Source organism: Notamacropus eugenii, chromosome 6 (assembly GCF_028372415.1).
Source record: "Notamacropus eugenii isolate mMacEug1 chromosome 6, mMacEug1.pri_v2, whole genome shotgun sequence".
Classification (NCBI taxonomy): domain Eukaryota; kingdom Metazoa; phylum Chordata; class Mammalia; order Diprotodontia; family Macropodidae; genus Notamacropus; species Notamacropus eugenii.
Window position 1 is genome coordinate 16,940,663 of NC_092877.1, and position 15,041 is coordinate 16,955,703.

The 15,041-nt window shown below is 43.5% G+C and overlaps 1 protein-coding gene across 9 annotated transcripts in view; it reads left to right on the forward strand.

The window, feature by feature from the left end:
* The window catches only part of ELF5 (E74 like ETS transcription factor 5), an 80,329-nt gene that overhangs the window by 14,867 nt on the left and 50,421 nt on the right, over nucleotides 1-15,041 (forward strand). For 2 of the 9 annotated variants that reach the window (XM_072619183.1, XM_072619186.1), the window contains exon 1: nucleotides 8,309-8,465. The exons of 2 other annotated variants lie outside the window; for them this stretch is intronic. The gene's annotated coding sequence lies outside the window, so the exon portion shown is untranslated. Of the gene's footprint in view, nucleotides 1-8,308; nucleotides 8,466-10,129; nucleotides 13,993-15,041 lie in introns of those variants that run through there. 5 more of the 9 variants (XM_072619181.1, XM_072619187.1, XM_072619182.1 and 2 more) reach the window with 4 other exon arrangements.

Consider the following 15,041-nt stretch of genomic DNA (forward strand, 5'->3'; position numbering starts at 1 on the left):
CCATACAACTACATATCATAGTCTAGATAAGAATCATTCTTCATCCAGTTGGTTTGTCCTATGTGGATAGTTAGTCTTAACTCTTTGGAATGATCATGGTTCTCATGTGGGATGCTCTCCATTATTCCAGAGCTTGGCAAAATCAACGAAATGGTATCTGTAAATAGGTGCATCTCCCTGGAAGATCTCACCTTCTACCAAGCATCTTTTGCTTTTTAGCCAGGATCTTTGCTAAGTTTCCTCCATGACAGCAGCAAATGTCTCCAGTAATCAATATGCAAATTACTGGATGCCTCACTTGATGTTAGTAAGGAGAGGGCCACTGAACAAAATTATCTCTGTTTTTCTATTTTTCTAGGAATCTTGTGTGATTTCAATATATACATGGGAAGTACTTTGTTGGAAGAGGCTTTGAGGTGTTATTTTTCTTCTGCTAACCCAATTGCTTTTTTGAATTCAGTAAAGTGACAGGGGATCCCTTAATTCTCTATACCTCTCAGTCAGTGGTATAACTGTAAACATATACAGGACCAAGTAAATGTAAGACAATCTTAGTAGAGAGAGAACAATAGCAGCGAGGGGGGAGATTGGAATAGGCTTCCCAGAAAAGGTGTTGGGTAAACTGACCCTTGAGGAAAGCTAGAGATTCCAAAGGGTGAAGATAAGGAGAAAGTATATGCCAGGCTCAGGAACAGCCTGGGCAAAGGCATGAAAGCTGGAGATGGGATACCAAGGTTAGAGATTACTAGTAAGCTAATTTGGCTAGAATATCAACTGAGTTAAGTTTCTGGGAAAGTATGATGGAGTCAAATTGTTAAGGACTTTGAAGATTAAGCAGAGAGTCTTGTTTGTTATCCTAGAGGCAAGAGGAGACCACACAGTTCTTGAGCAGAACAGTGCTGTGGTCAGACCTGGGCTTTTGGAAGAATCTTCAGTGGCTTTGTAAAGGAGGGATTGATCCTTTGCAACACAGCGAACAGCCTAATGATGTGATCTGACCTCTAAAATGTCATTCATTTGTTTTTGAAGCATGTAGCTGGTCCGGGGTGGGTGTGGGTATATGAGTGGGTGTTGGCGTTCATGTCTAGGATTTCCAATAAGGGCTAACAAAATGCTAGCTTTACTTTTATATTTAGCATAATGTGCACTTTTGATTAGTGCTCTGGTCACATTACTTGCAGGGGCAAGAAAGACTGTCTGTGTGGCAGAGGACATCACTTATAGGACATCAGTGACACTGTGTTTGACATGACCAATTGGAGATGTAGAAGACCATTGGAGATGTAGAAAGTGGATGGGTACCCACAAATCAGTCAGTCACTCCTTCCACAAGCATTGAGTCGTTAACTATTTACCAGGCATGAGCTAAACTCGAAGGAGACAAAGAAAGACATATACATACACACACACGCATATATTATATATGTTTATATATATTATACACACACATATGCTATATATGTTTATATATATACATACATACACACATGCATATATATATACATACACACATATTCCCTTCCCTCAAGGAGCTCATATTGGTTTTTAAAAATTATTTTTATATATTTCCTTATATGTTACCCAATTATATGTAAAAAATTTTTAACAATTATTTTTTTAAATTTTGAGTTCCCAATTCTCTTCCTCCCTCCCATCCCTATGCCCTCCTTGACAAGGCAAACAATTTGATATTGATTATACATATGAAGTCATAAAAAATATATTTCCATATTAGCCATGTTGCAAAAAACCAAAATAAAACAATAAAAATTAAGAAAGTTTTTTAACAGTTTGCTTCAATCCATGTACAGAGTTCATTAGTTCTCTCTCTTGAAGTGCAAAGCATTTTTCATTATGGTTGCTTTGGAATTATCCTGGATCACTGTCTTGATCAGAGTAGCTAAGTCTTTCACAGTTGATCATCCTTACAATATTACTGCTACTGCATATAATGTTCTCCTGGTTCTGCTTACTTCCATTTGCATCAGTTCATGAAAGTCTTCCAGCTTTTTCTGAAATCATTGTGCATGTCATTTCTTACTACATGACAGTATTCCCTCACAATCATATACCACAACTTGTTCAGCCATTCCCCAATGGATGGGAATCCCCTCAGTTTCCAATTCTTTGCCACCACAAAAAGAGCTTCTAGAAATATGTTTGTGCAAACAGGTCCTTTTCCCTTTTCTTTGATCTCCTTGGGTTTCCAACCTAGTGGTTTTATTGCTGGGTAGGAGCTCACATTCTAATGGTGGAGAAAACATATAAATAACTGTGCACATACAAGGTACATAGGGTGTATGTGGAAAGCAAATTCAGTCCTATCTCCTACTTCATTTATTCATCTGTTTATTCATCCTAGTGTGTGTGCCCAGTGTCAGGGACCCCAGATACACTTTGAAGAAGTAATGAGGAATTCTGATGGATTTTCCTAGGGATAATTCACTGTGTTTGTGGAAGGTCTCATCTCTATCCCTGCCCCTTGCAATGGACAGTCTTCCCTGGTCGGGTGAAATCAAATTAGAAGAAGGGATAGCCCATTCCCTCAGAGAGACATATGGAAGCACAGCTGACAGCTCCTGCCCACCTCCACCCCTCCCTAGAACCGGGCTTCATATCTCCCATATGCTATTTACTATCTGTGACACTGACCAAGGCATTGTACCTTTATGAGCTTCAGTGGCAGAGTGGATAAAGTACTCAAGCTGGGGTCAGCAAGATCTGAGTTCAAATCCAGTCTCAGATACTTACAAGCTGTATGACCCTAGGCAAGTCACTTCTGCCTGCCTCAGTTTCCTCATCTGCAAAATAGGGATAATAATGGCACCTACCTCTCAGAATTGTTGTGAGGATCAAATGAGATAATATTTGTAAAACACTTTACATATCTAACAATGCGATATACATGCTCATTATTGTTATCATTACTTTCTGTAAAATAATGGGGTTGGATTAGATGCCCTGTGAGATCCCTTCTAGCTCTGCTATCCTATCACCAGGAAGAGTAAGAAGGGAGGAAAAGAGGAGAGAGGGGTTCCACAATGACAGTCTTGTGAGGGTAGAGCCCAAAGGGCCACATAAGGGGCTAGGGGTGAGAAGACAAGCAGAGAACCAGAAGGTATAGAAATAGTAGGCTGAAGATTCACTGCAGGGACATTTTCCCTCCAGTGTTGGCACCCTGGGATAAAGCCTCAGCCATCTCTCCTTAGTTACAGCTCTACTAGGAAGTCAAGAAAATGGTAGGCATGGCATATCCCAATATGTCAAAGCTGTATTCCCATCTAAAAGCCTAATGTTTTAGAAGAAAATTTTCTTAAAAGGAAGAAAATAAGACAGGACTTCAAAAACAAATTAGTTGTGTGTCTATAGACAAGTCACTCAACCAGCTGATGCCCTGGGAAACTCTTCCCCTCTCTAGACATAAGCTCTATTTTTTACTTTGTAAATCCAGCAGTCAGTACTATACATCATACAAAATAGGGGCTTAATAAATGTTTGTTAATTCATTGTTAATGACAAGCACTTGATATGCATCAGTGGAGGGAGTTTTCACCCTGGGATTTCTCTATACAGGTCTGGACCAAAAATAGAGGTGGGTAATGGTAAGGGGGGCTGGGTGGGTAGAAGGGGACAACACTATCATCAAGATAGAGCAAGAGGATAGTGTGACCAGAGCTATATTTTAAGCAGACTAATGTAGCAAGAGTGTGGAGGATAGAAAGGAGCATGATGGAGATGCTAAAGGCAGAAGGACCAGTTAAGAAGTCATTGGGGACAGATGATGAAGGTCCGAACACAACCACAATAATCCTTGAGGGTCTGAGAGAAGAGGATGGCAGTGGGACTAGGGGGAAAGGGCCCCTCATAGCCAGCCCTTCTACAGCACTTTAAGGTTTGTGAAGCACTCTACATGAATCATTTTATTTCATCCTGACATCAGCCATAGAAGGCAGGTGCTATTATCACCTCCATTTTACAGATGAGAAAACTCAGGCAACCAGAGGTTATATGACTTGCCCAAGCTAGTAAGTACCTGAGACTGGCTTTGAACTTCAGTCTTCCTGACTCTGAGTCCAGCACTCTATCCATTGTGCCACCTAGCTGCCAACTAGATGATTAATTGGCCCAGAGGTGGGGGTGAGTGGAAGATTCCTCCAAGGTTTTGAGCCTGGCTGGCCTGAGTACTGGTGGTGCTGTTTAACGGAAATAGAAAAATCATTAGGAGGTGGAGATAATGGAGGGGAAGATAATGAGCAATATGGCAGCTTGCCTTTGAAATATCCCATTATTAGCTCTCTGGCCTAAGGGAAGGGGCAGCTGGGTGGCACAGTAGATGCAGTGCCAGGCTTGGAGTCAAGAAGACTCATCTTCATGAGTTCAAGCCCAGACTCAGACCTTTACTAGCTGTGTGACCCTGGGCAAGTCACTTAACCCTGCTTGTCTCAGTTTCCTCATCTGTAAAATGAGTTGGAGAAGGAAATGGCAAACTACTCCAGTATCTTTGCCAAGAAAACCCCGTATGGGACCATGAAGAGTTGGGCATGACTGGAACAACGAATAATTAGATCTGCCTCTGCAGATTTCTCTGCCATTTCTCCATTCACTAAACGGAAAGAATTACCACAGCCAGGCACAAAGGTTTAAGGTCCTTGAAAATGGACATACACAATTAAAAACAAAACACTGTCTGCCCTCAAAGGGAAGAGTATCATAGTCTTAAAGAGGTGCCCAGAGTCCCAAGGAGTTAATTGACTTGTCAACAATCACACAACTAGTGTATTTTCAAAGGTCTCTGTTTTATTTTCCTACCTTTAAGAAAACATTCTACCCATAAAGTTTTTAGTACATTGATCACGGCAGTGTTTTGGGGAATTCCAGAGTTCTCTGATGTTCTTGGGTATCCTCAAGATGGCACTGGAAGCAAAGAAGTCCCTTCAACCAACATGTTGAGTGGACCTACTGTGGCACACTTACCAGAATTCATGGGCAAGAGTGATATGCAGGCTAAGAATGGGTGGTTAGGTTATCTGTACCACTGGAGATAATGCCCATATCAACTATATGGGCCAGCTAGGTGGTACAGTAGATAGTGTACTGGACTTGGTGCCTGGAAGACCTATGTTCAAATCCTCCTTCAGACACTTACTAGCTGTATGACCCTGGCCAAGTCACCTCTGTCTGACTCAGTTTCCTTATTTACAAAATTAGGGAATGGATGAATTCAATGGCCTTAAGTTTCCTTCTAGCTCAAAAATGCATGAATGTATGGTCTTATGAGGTCATTTGAATGTGAAGTCCTTGGTCCAAAAGGCATAAAAGAAAGTTTTGAGCTGTAATTATTCCTTTAGCCTAATCTACATTGGGGGGGGGGGGGACTGGGAGAAAATAGGTGGAATGGTTATTTTCCATCAACATATTTTATCCAGGGAATAAGAATTTTACCCAAGTTAGAGGGAGACCAGACCACATCCAGACCTTCCTTCCCTGCTTGTCCCAAACTGCTTTCCAGTTCATCTCTAAAAGGAAGAAAAGATCCTACCTATCTCAGCCTCCTTTGCTGGACCATCATCCATCCTCAGGGTGGATCTTCTTCTTTTCTCTCTACGTTGCCATCCCTCTGGCCTTAGCTTGAACTCCAGACATGCTTTGCCAATTTACTGCGGGACATCTATATTGGATATCCCATTGGCATCTCAATCTCGACATATCCAACATGGAACTCATCATTGTCTCCCTAAAAATTTCACCTCCCTTGAAACTTTCCTGTTTGTTTTAAGGATTCCACCATCTTCCAAGTACATAACCTTACAATCTTCCTTGACTCTTCCTTCTCCTTAACTACTGTAATACCACTGGTTGCTAAGTCTTATCCATTCGACCTCCATGACATCTCTTGCCCCGTTCCCTTGGCCCCACTCACTGGACCCATCCCTCATCATCTTTCAGATAGACTACTGTAACATCCTTCTAATTAGTTTCCTTGCTTCCAGCGCATCTCCTCTCCAAAGAATTATCTTCCTCCCTTCCTCAGAAGTCTTCAGTGCCTCCCAAACCCCTCAAACCAAATACACATTTCTCAGCCTGGAATTAAGAGACTATCTGACCTCTGACTGCCTTCTCTTTAGTCTTGTTTCACATGGAAGCCTTTCATACACTTCACAGTGTAGCCCAAGTGGGCTAGTAATTGTTCCTCCAAACTCCATAATCCATCTCCAGCCTCTGTACGTTTACCCATCATTCCCTATACTATGTGTGCCCTCACTTCTCTGCTCTGCCTCAGAATCTTCTTCTTTTCAGGCCCAAATCAAGTGTCACTTTCTTTGTGAAGCCTTCCTTGATCCACATACACCCACTCCAAAGTTGTCAATACTGCCTCCCTCCCCAAATTACCCTTGATAATTTTTAGCTATCTATTCAAGAGGCACCTTGGTAGACTTTTTTTTTAAAAACCAGACCACTGGGTTGGGAGCAGGAAGCCTGGTTCAGATTTTGAGTATGTCAGTAGAATACGCTCCTTAAGAACAGAGAGTGTTTCATTTTTGTCTTTGAATGCCCAGTCCAGTGCCAGGCATACGAGTGTCCCTCCATAAATGTTTGTTGATTGAGTGATTGTTATCTACAGCTTGTGTGACCCAGGGCAGACCCATTAAACTCTCCAGCTCTCAGTTTCCTAATCAGTAAAATATTGGGACTGTGAGGCTCAATCATCACCTCCTACCTGAGGCTATCGTGATGTCATCGGTGAGTCATCAGCAAGTGCCTTCTCCCTGTGTGTGCCTGTGAAGGAGAGAAAGAGAAAAGGGTGGAGAGAGGAGGGGGAGAGGAGGGAGAGAGAGAGGAAGACAGAGAGAGGAAAGGAGAGGAGGAGAGGTTTGTATTGTTAAAGGTTGCCACAGGGGTGGGGAGCCTGCAGCCTCTAGGTCCTCAAGTGTGGTCAAAGAGCCTCGAGGCTGCACGTTCCCCGCCCTGAGCCAGACTGAGGCACAGAGGTGGAGGGAGAGCACTCCGGGCATGTGTGCCAGCCAGTGAAAATGCCGTGCCTGTGGATCTCAGATTATGTCGGGGTGCATGGAGAGTAGGGGGGGGCAGGTCATGAAGGTCTTTGAACACCAGCAGATTTTGGGTTTGCTCCTGGAAATGCTGAGGAACTAGTGGACTCTGCTGAGTTAGGGAGGGGCACTGTTGGTTCAGTCGTGTCTGACTCTCTGTAGCCCCGTCTGGGGTTTTCTCGGCAGAGACACTGGAGTGGTTTGCTATTGCCTTCTCCAGCTCACTTTACAGAGGAGGAAAACGAGGCAAACAGGGTGAAGTGACCTACCCAGGGTCACACAAGTATGGAAGCGTCTGAGGTTAGATTGGAACTCAGGTCTTCCGGAAATGGGCCCAGCACTCTCCACTACGCCTCCTAGCAGTCCTGTGGTAGATGCTTTTAGCCTCAGTTTCCTCATCTGTAAAATGGGGCTCATCATAGCATCTACCTCCAAGGATTGTTCTGAGGATCACATATAATAAGGAAGGAAAAAGCCATGCTGAGCATTTTATAGTCATCTTGTTTGATCCTCACAGTAGCTCTGGAAGACACGAGCTGTTATTATCCTCATCTCACCGAGGAAATAAAAACAGTGACTTGCCCAGGAGATACAGCTACCAAGTGTGCAAGGCTGGATTTGAACTCAGGTCTTCCTACCTCCACCCAGCACTCTGTCCACTGAGCCAATGGATGCCCCGCAGCATGCTTGGAGTATAGTAAACGTAAATGCTTGTTGAATCACACTGATGGGACAGCCCCTTAACGTCCAGTGGGGAACGCCTCGAAGCAGGGCTGGTGGCTGTTGTGTGGTTGGTTGTTGGTAATGGTTGGTGCTTGTTACTGTTATTTATTGTGCTGTTTGTTGTTTATTATTGGTTGTTGTTGGTGGTGGTTGGTGGTTGTTGTTGGTGGTTGGTGGTTGGTGGTTGTTGTCGGTGGTTGGTTGTTGTTTTGGTTGTTGGTTGTGGTTTGTTGGTTGTCCTTTGCCGCTTGTACCCTCAGTGCCCTGCAAGCAGCAGGCACTTAGTCCATGCAATGACGCTGATGAGGATGGGCCGGCCCCCCCAGCACTCCCAGAGGTGAGCCAGGCCAGACAGCCTGGACGCCAGGGTCCTGGGGCCCTCGCCTCCTCCCCTGCCTGGGTGGTGAGGCAGCCACACAAAAACAGGATAAAGGTAAACTTCATGCAGGTGAGCCCAGTGGCTCCCCCTCCGTGTCATACTGGTCAGACTGTATGTCACCGTCATCAAAGGGGCTGTGCGCTGAAACCTGAAAAACCAAACGGACCTGTCTGTAGGTGTTACTTATATCACAAAGCTGCAGGTGCCTCCAGCCCCGCTGGCCGACCTGCTAGGAGCTGCTTCCCTCCGAGCCCTCCCTTGGGACCTAGCTCAGCCTGTCAACAAACACCAGGATTCTTAGCCTCTCTCCTCACGTAAGCACCTTTTTCTTTTGTGCTTGGGATTTTCGGTGGGGGTCCAGGTGGGGCGAGGGGCTCTGTTAGGCCAGTTCTGTCCATCTGTCACTCCTTCTTGTTTGCCCCCTGGTGAGGCTATCTCTGGTGAAAGGCCTTGAACTCTGAGCCAATCAGTCCTGCAGGGAGGCCCACCTCCCTGCATGGGTAGTGGGTCCCAAAGCACCTGAGATTACTTGATTGAAACAAGGAGAGTGTTTCCCAAAGCTCAATTTTATTCCTTTCCAAGCTTATCTTTCTTTTTTGTTTTTTTTAAAGACATAGAGTATGGTTTCCATAGATCTTGGTCTTTGGGCCAGAGAAAAAGGTCCCGTTCAAAGAGTGGGATACTCAAACCACCACCCACAGTCCCATTTATTCATCCTCAAAAGAGCTTGTGTGGCACAGGGGGAAATAACCCTGGAGTGGGAGTGAAAGGATCTGGATTTGAATGCCAAAGGTGCCATTTACCAGCTGTGTGACCTCAGGAGAGCCATATATCCTTCTCAGAACCTCAGTTTCCTCATTTGTAAAAAGAGAGGGTGGAAGAAATGACTTCTAAGTTTCCTCTATCATGCTACATCCTCAAAAAAAAAAAAAGGGTATTTTGGTTTCCATGGATTTTTTTTTAAAGATCTAGTCCATCAAAAAATATAGGTGTTTGTTTTTTTAAAGTTCTCCTGTCTCCTCAACCCACCTCAGGGGAAACCTTCCCAGGTAGACACAGGCTTGGGTTTTTCCACGAACTCCCCAAGTATCGCAGACCCAATGAACTGTGTAAGGTTTCAAATGCCTGTCAGATGGCCCTCTGCTGGCACCAGGAGATAGTGCATCCTTCTCTTCAAGTCTACAACATCCAAATAACTAATGGGTGAATTTTCAAAGTTGAGAGGAGAGAGCTCTGCAGCTGGAGTCAGACAATTTGGGTCTGAATACCGCCTCTGAAACTTATGACCTGAGATCCTTGGCCAAATCACTGAGTCTCATTTCCTTCATCTGGATCCATGGACTCCCAAGGGATCTGTGGATAGATTTGTGGATGGGAGGGATGGTCTATGAACTTGGATAGGAAAAAAAATCACATCTTTATTTTAATATAATTAGTTTCCTTTGTAATCCAATGTTTTATTCTATGCATTTAAAAACTTTATTCTTAGAAAGTGTCATTAGATCTCACCAGGTGGCCAAAGGGGCACAAGGCACAGGAAAGGGTAAGACCCCGTTACTAGGTGATGGCTCTTCCTGCTCTAAAGTAATGGCTCTATGACACTATGACAAAAGGTGCAGCATTAGAAGGAAACTTCAAAGCCATCTGATCCAACCCCCTCATTTGACAGATGAGGAAACTGAGGCCCAGGCACAGTAAATGGCTTACCTAAAGTCATAAAGGTAGAGATCATCAGAGGCAGAATTTGAACCCAGGACTTGAGTGCAGAACCAGTATTCTTTCTACCATACCTTACTGATTTTAAAGATCATTAAATCTAGCCCCTTTGTATTACAGATGAAGCTGAGACCATTATTCTTAACTTTAATTATTAAATTACAATAAATTTAATTGAATTAATATGATCAAACCAATTACTAGGTTATAAATAAATTAAATCAATTTTAATTTTATTATGAATACATTTTAATTTTTAAAAATTTATGATGCCTTTTGTTTGTTTATTTTTTTATACCAGAGGCACATCCTCCTATATACTGCCATACTGAACCTTCCTATGTATAAAAAAAAGTTATGCAGAATAGCCTGGCAGTGCACGTCCCATTCTGCCTCCACAGTCCCCCACCTCCCCACGGAGAAGAGGGAGCTGTGGTTTTTTCATCCTCTGCTCTCTGTACCTAGAACTGTTTGTTACAGTTAATCTGCATTCAGCTGCCTTTCATTTAAATTATCGAAGTCACCGTTTGTATTGTACTCCTGGCTTTATTATCTCCAATCTTCACTGCTTTATTCAGTTTCTTTGAAATCCTTGCTGTTCTCATCATTCGTTATGTTGCCCTGCCACAGCGCCCCTCCTCAACTGATGGGCACCAGCTTTGCTTCCAGGTGTCATTTTCCTCCACCACCAAGGGTGCTGCTGTGAATAATTTTTTTGGTATATATGGAACCTTTGTTTTTGTCCTTGACGTTCTTGGCATTGGGATTGCTGAGCCAAAGAGTATGCTGTCGTCATTATTTCTTGGAATTTGCTAGAACAGGATGCCGTGTTCAAAACTTGGCTTGGTGGTCTGGTCCTTTGTTGGCTGATTTACACACTAGGCCTAATGCCCACATTCGGTCAGACCTTCATCTCTTGGTCACAGCTCTGTCCAGTATGGAGAAGGTATTCACCACCTACCCTGAAGGCTTGCTAAAGCCAGAGTCTTTAGGTGAATAAGTAAGAAAACGGGGTTCTATTTGAAGGCTCTCTCTGGTTTCATTTCTAACATAAGAAAACAAACAACTTGAGAAAGTCTTCCCAGATCCCCCCAGCTATCAGTGGGCCCTCTGCTTCTGCAATCACTTTTCTCTATCCCAGTGATATCTCCTAGATTGGGGGGCTCTTTGCCTATTCTGGGAAACAGTCGTCTTGGGAAGGGTGGTGAAGCCCGCAGACTCCTCAGAAACACATTGTTAAATGAGTTAAGTGAAATAAGGAGGATTACAAAGGATGACAAAATCAGTAAAAAGAATAATTCGCTTTTTTTTCCAACCCAAGTTCACAAACCTCTTGAAATCCATCCATGAACCTCTTTGGGAACCTGTGAGCCCCAGGTCAAGAACCACTGCCCTACTAGAAAATTTCCTTGAGGATGAGGATTAGTTTTTTGTCTTTGAATCCCTGGTGCCTAAGATAGGGCCTTCAAAGTAGGCACTTGACAAATACTTATTAAATTGAACCCACAATCATCCTTTTAAAAAAGTGTGGTGTGGGATTCATTTAGGATGCCTTCCTTTTCTGGTTTCTTGGAGAGGGAAAGACACCACTGGGGCCAGGGGACTTGGGCAATAGGATCCAATCTGACATTGAGAATGTAAACTGTGTAATGTGACGTTGGGCAAGTCATTCACTTTCCTGGGGCCTCAGTTTCTCCATCTGTAAAATGGGGGGAGGGGTTGGACTGGCTGGCCTCTGAGATCCTTTCTAGATCTATGGCCCTATGATCTTATAATCAGTCACTTCACTTGCTTGGGTCTCAGTTTCCCAATCTGTAAAATAAGTGAATTGGACTAGCTGGCCTCTAAGGTGGCTTTTAACTCCCCAAATTCTGTTTAATGTAAACTGGTACTGGGGATGTAGTCTTTACCTTCACGGAGCTTACTGTCTAGTAGTAAAGGGATGACCCAGTCTTAACTCTTGTATCCAATATTACTGATAAGTGCATAGAAAGACTCAAAGCAAAGGTTTATAGGAGTTCAGAGAGACACTGTTGCCCCAGAGGACAGAGCCAGGACCAGTGGGTAGAAGGTGCAAAGACATTAATTTAGAGACGGTGTCAGGGACCCCTGGCTAACAGAGCCATCCCCAAGCGGAGCCAACTGTTTCAAAAGCTGGTTGACAGCTGGCTCTTCATCGTAGGTCTCCAAGCCAAAGCCGGATGAACACCCAGATTTGTTAGAGAGGGATTCTTGGTGAGGTACAAGTTAGAATAGGTAATGTCTGAGGTCCTGTGAGATCCTGTGATACTAATGAGAGAAATCAGGGAAGGTTTCCAGAGCGGATGGCAGTCCTTTGGGCTATTAGCTCTTCTAGTGGAAAGAGGGGAAGAAGGAAGCCACAGGATTCAAATTCAAATCCCAGCTCTGCCAATTTCTTCCTGTATGACCTTGGGCAACCTACTCCTCTGTTTCCTCTCCTGTAAAATGAGGAGATTGAACTAAATACCGTCTAAGATTCCTCAAAGTCTACATCTGAAAGAAGGGATTTCATATGTGATGAGACAGGGAGAAGGCACTCCTGGAGGAGGCATCAATCTGAGCAAAATCACTGAGCGCAGGCCCAGGACTTGGGATGGCTAATATTCCCATGAGAAGAAAGTCCATTGTTTTCTTTCCCAACATGCGTTCCAGCATGCTTTGCCTGGGAATAGTTGACATTCCTGTAGCTCTTTAATGTTTGTAAAAGTCTTTCACATAAATTATCTCATTTGATCCTCACAAGGACCTGAAAAGACAGAGATGTTTGTGTATGTGTGTGTGTGTGCATGTGTGTGTGGTATGTGTGTGTGGTGTGTATGTGTGTGTGGTGTGTATGTGTGGTGTGTGTGGTACATGTGTGTGGTGTATGTATGTGGTACATGTGTGTGGTGTGTGTGTGCATGTGTGTGTGGTGTGTGTGGTATGTGTATGGTATGTGTGTGGTGTATATGTGTATGTGGTATGTGTGGTGTGTGTATGTGTGTGTGGTGTGTGCATGTGTGTGTGCATGTGTGTGGTGTGTGTGGTATGTATATGTGTGTATTATGGTGTGTGGTATGTGTGTGGTATGTATATGTGTGTGGTGTGTGCATGTGTGTGTGCATGTGTGTGGTGTGTGTGGTATGTATATGTGTGTATTATGGTGTGTGGTATGTGTGTGGTATGTATATGTGTGTGGTATGTGTATGTGTGTGCGCGTGTGTGTGTGTGTGTATGTGTGTGGTGTGTGTGTGTGTGTATTTTGGACATGGCCAGAGAGGGAATTAGTTTTACTTGACTATGCTGGTGTTTTTGCCTCCTTATGGGATGGTGAAAGTAAGAGAGAAAAAAAGGAGGAATTTGATCATTGAAAAAATGAATAAATAAAATGCTTAGCCAAATGAAATACCACCTAAATACCCACTGATTTATACTTGTCTAATTTTTGTTAATCTAAATGTAAAAATTGCTTGCATACTTTAAAAAAAAAATGACCCTGTGAATTAGGTGCCATTATTGCTTCATTACAGATCAGGAAATAGAGACAAAGATTAAGTGACTTGCCCAGGGTCATAAAGCTAGTAATTACCTGAGAAGGGATTCAAACCCAGGTCTTTCTGAAGCCCCAACATCATGCCACCATCACCCTCATCCTCATCCTCATCCCCATCCCCATCCCCCACCACACTTTCCCAGATCAGCATCCTAGGGTTCCCTTTGTCAATGCTACTTCTGGATGGATCCAGCCTATGTGCCAAAGCTCAGGTAGGTGCATTTTTGAGCACCTTCCCAGGATGAAGTTGATGAGCCCTGGCAGGGTCAGAAAGAAATATTCCTTCTCTGGCTAGGCTTTACTGGTTTGCTTGCTTCTCTCTTTTGGGTGCACTCCCCCAAGATCTCTCATCTTCCAAGACCATTGCAGCCTCAGACTTGTATGAGGGAGGAGTCAATGGGGCTGGACCGGGTTCTAAAAGAAGCTTCTCTAGCCTGATTGGACCTTTCCCAGGGCACCTGGCAAGCAAGCCTCCTTCAGAAGGAGCCCTGAAGAACATGGGAGACCCATGATGGAACCTTCTGCATCTGACCAGTCACCCACAACTGGGCTCTGCTGCTCGACAGGAAAAGGTTTGGCTCCCTAGTTAAAATGGCTATGACAGGGAGCATGTCCCCCTACTCTAACTGGGAGGCATGGTTTGGAGAATGTTGAATTTGGAGTCAAGGGACCTGGATTCGGATCCTGGCTTGGCCACTTACAGCCCGTGTGACCTTGGGCAAGATTAACTTCTCTGCATCTCAGTTTCCAATTCTACAAAGTGATGGAACTAAATCTGATGACCTCCACGGTCCCTTCCTTTCCCAATCTATGAGCCTATGGACCCTACATATAAGATATATAGATATATACATACACATGTATAATAGAGAAACTATATATGTATATATGTGTATGTATATATGTGTATGTATATATAGAGAGATATATCTGTCTGTAGGTAGATGATAGATACATAAATAGATGATAGATAGATAGATAGATAGATAGATAGATAGATAGATAGATAGATAAGATATACACCTCCAATGCAATGACCAGAAGACCTCTACAAGTCATTCTAGCTCCCAAGGATACTAGGAGATCCACCTTCACATTGATTATTCCTGCCTCTTTCTTGCTTGGTAGCAGGAATTGTATTTTTGCATTCATTTCTGGGCTGCCATTTTGGGAATGGAAAACACCCAGAGGAAGGCTTCCAAGATGCTGAAAGTCTTTTCTGTTTATACCATTTGAGCATCAGCTGGAAGACCTGAGGTTGTTTAACTGGAGGAAAAGAAAACTCAAGGGGAAGCAGAATGGCCCTCTTCTAGCATTTGAAAGGCTGTCCATGGAGAAGAGGGACTAGCCAAGTTCTCTGTGGCCCCAGAAGCAGCCCTAGAGAGGAGTCTTTACGCTTGACTTGAGATAGCATTTTTTTTTTAAGAATTTAGAGTCTTCAGCAGTGAAACTGGCTGCCAGTGAGTTCTCCATTGGATTCTTCAAGCAAATGAGATTTAGCTTCCTTACTCATATTATGAAGGAGTTTAATTAGATTATTTTTAAGGTTCAATAAAGGAAAGTGACTTACCCAAAGATCACAGGATCTTTAGAAGAGACTTCAGAAGCCATGTAGTCAGTC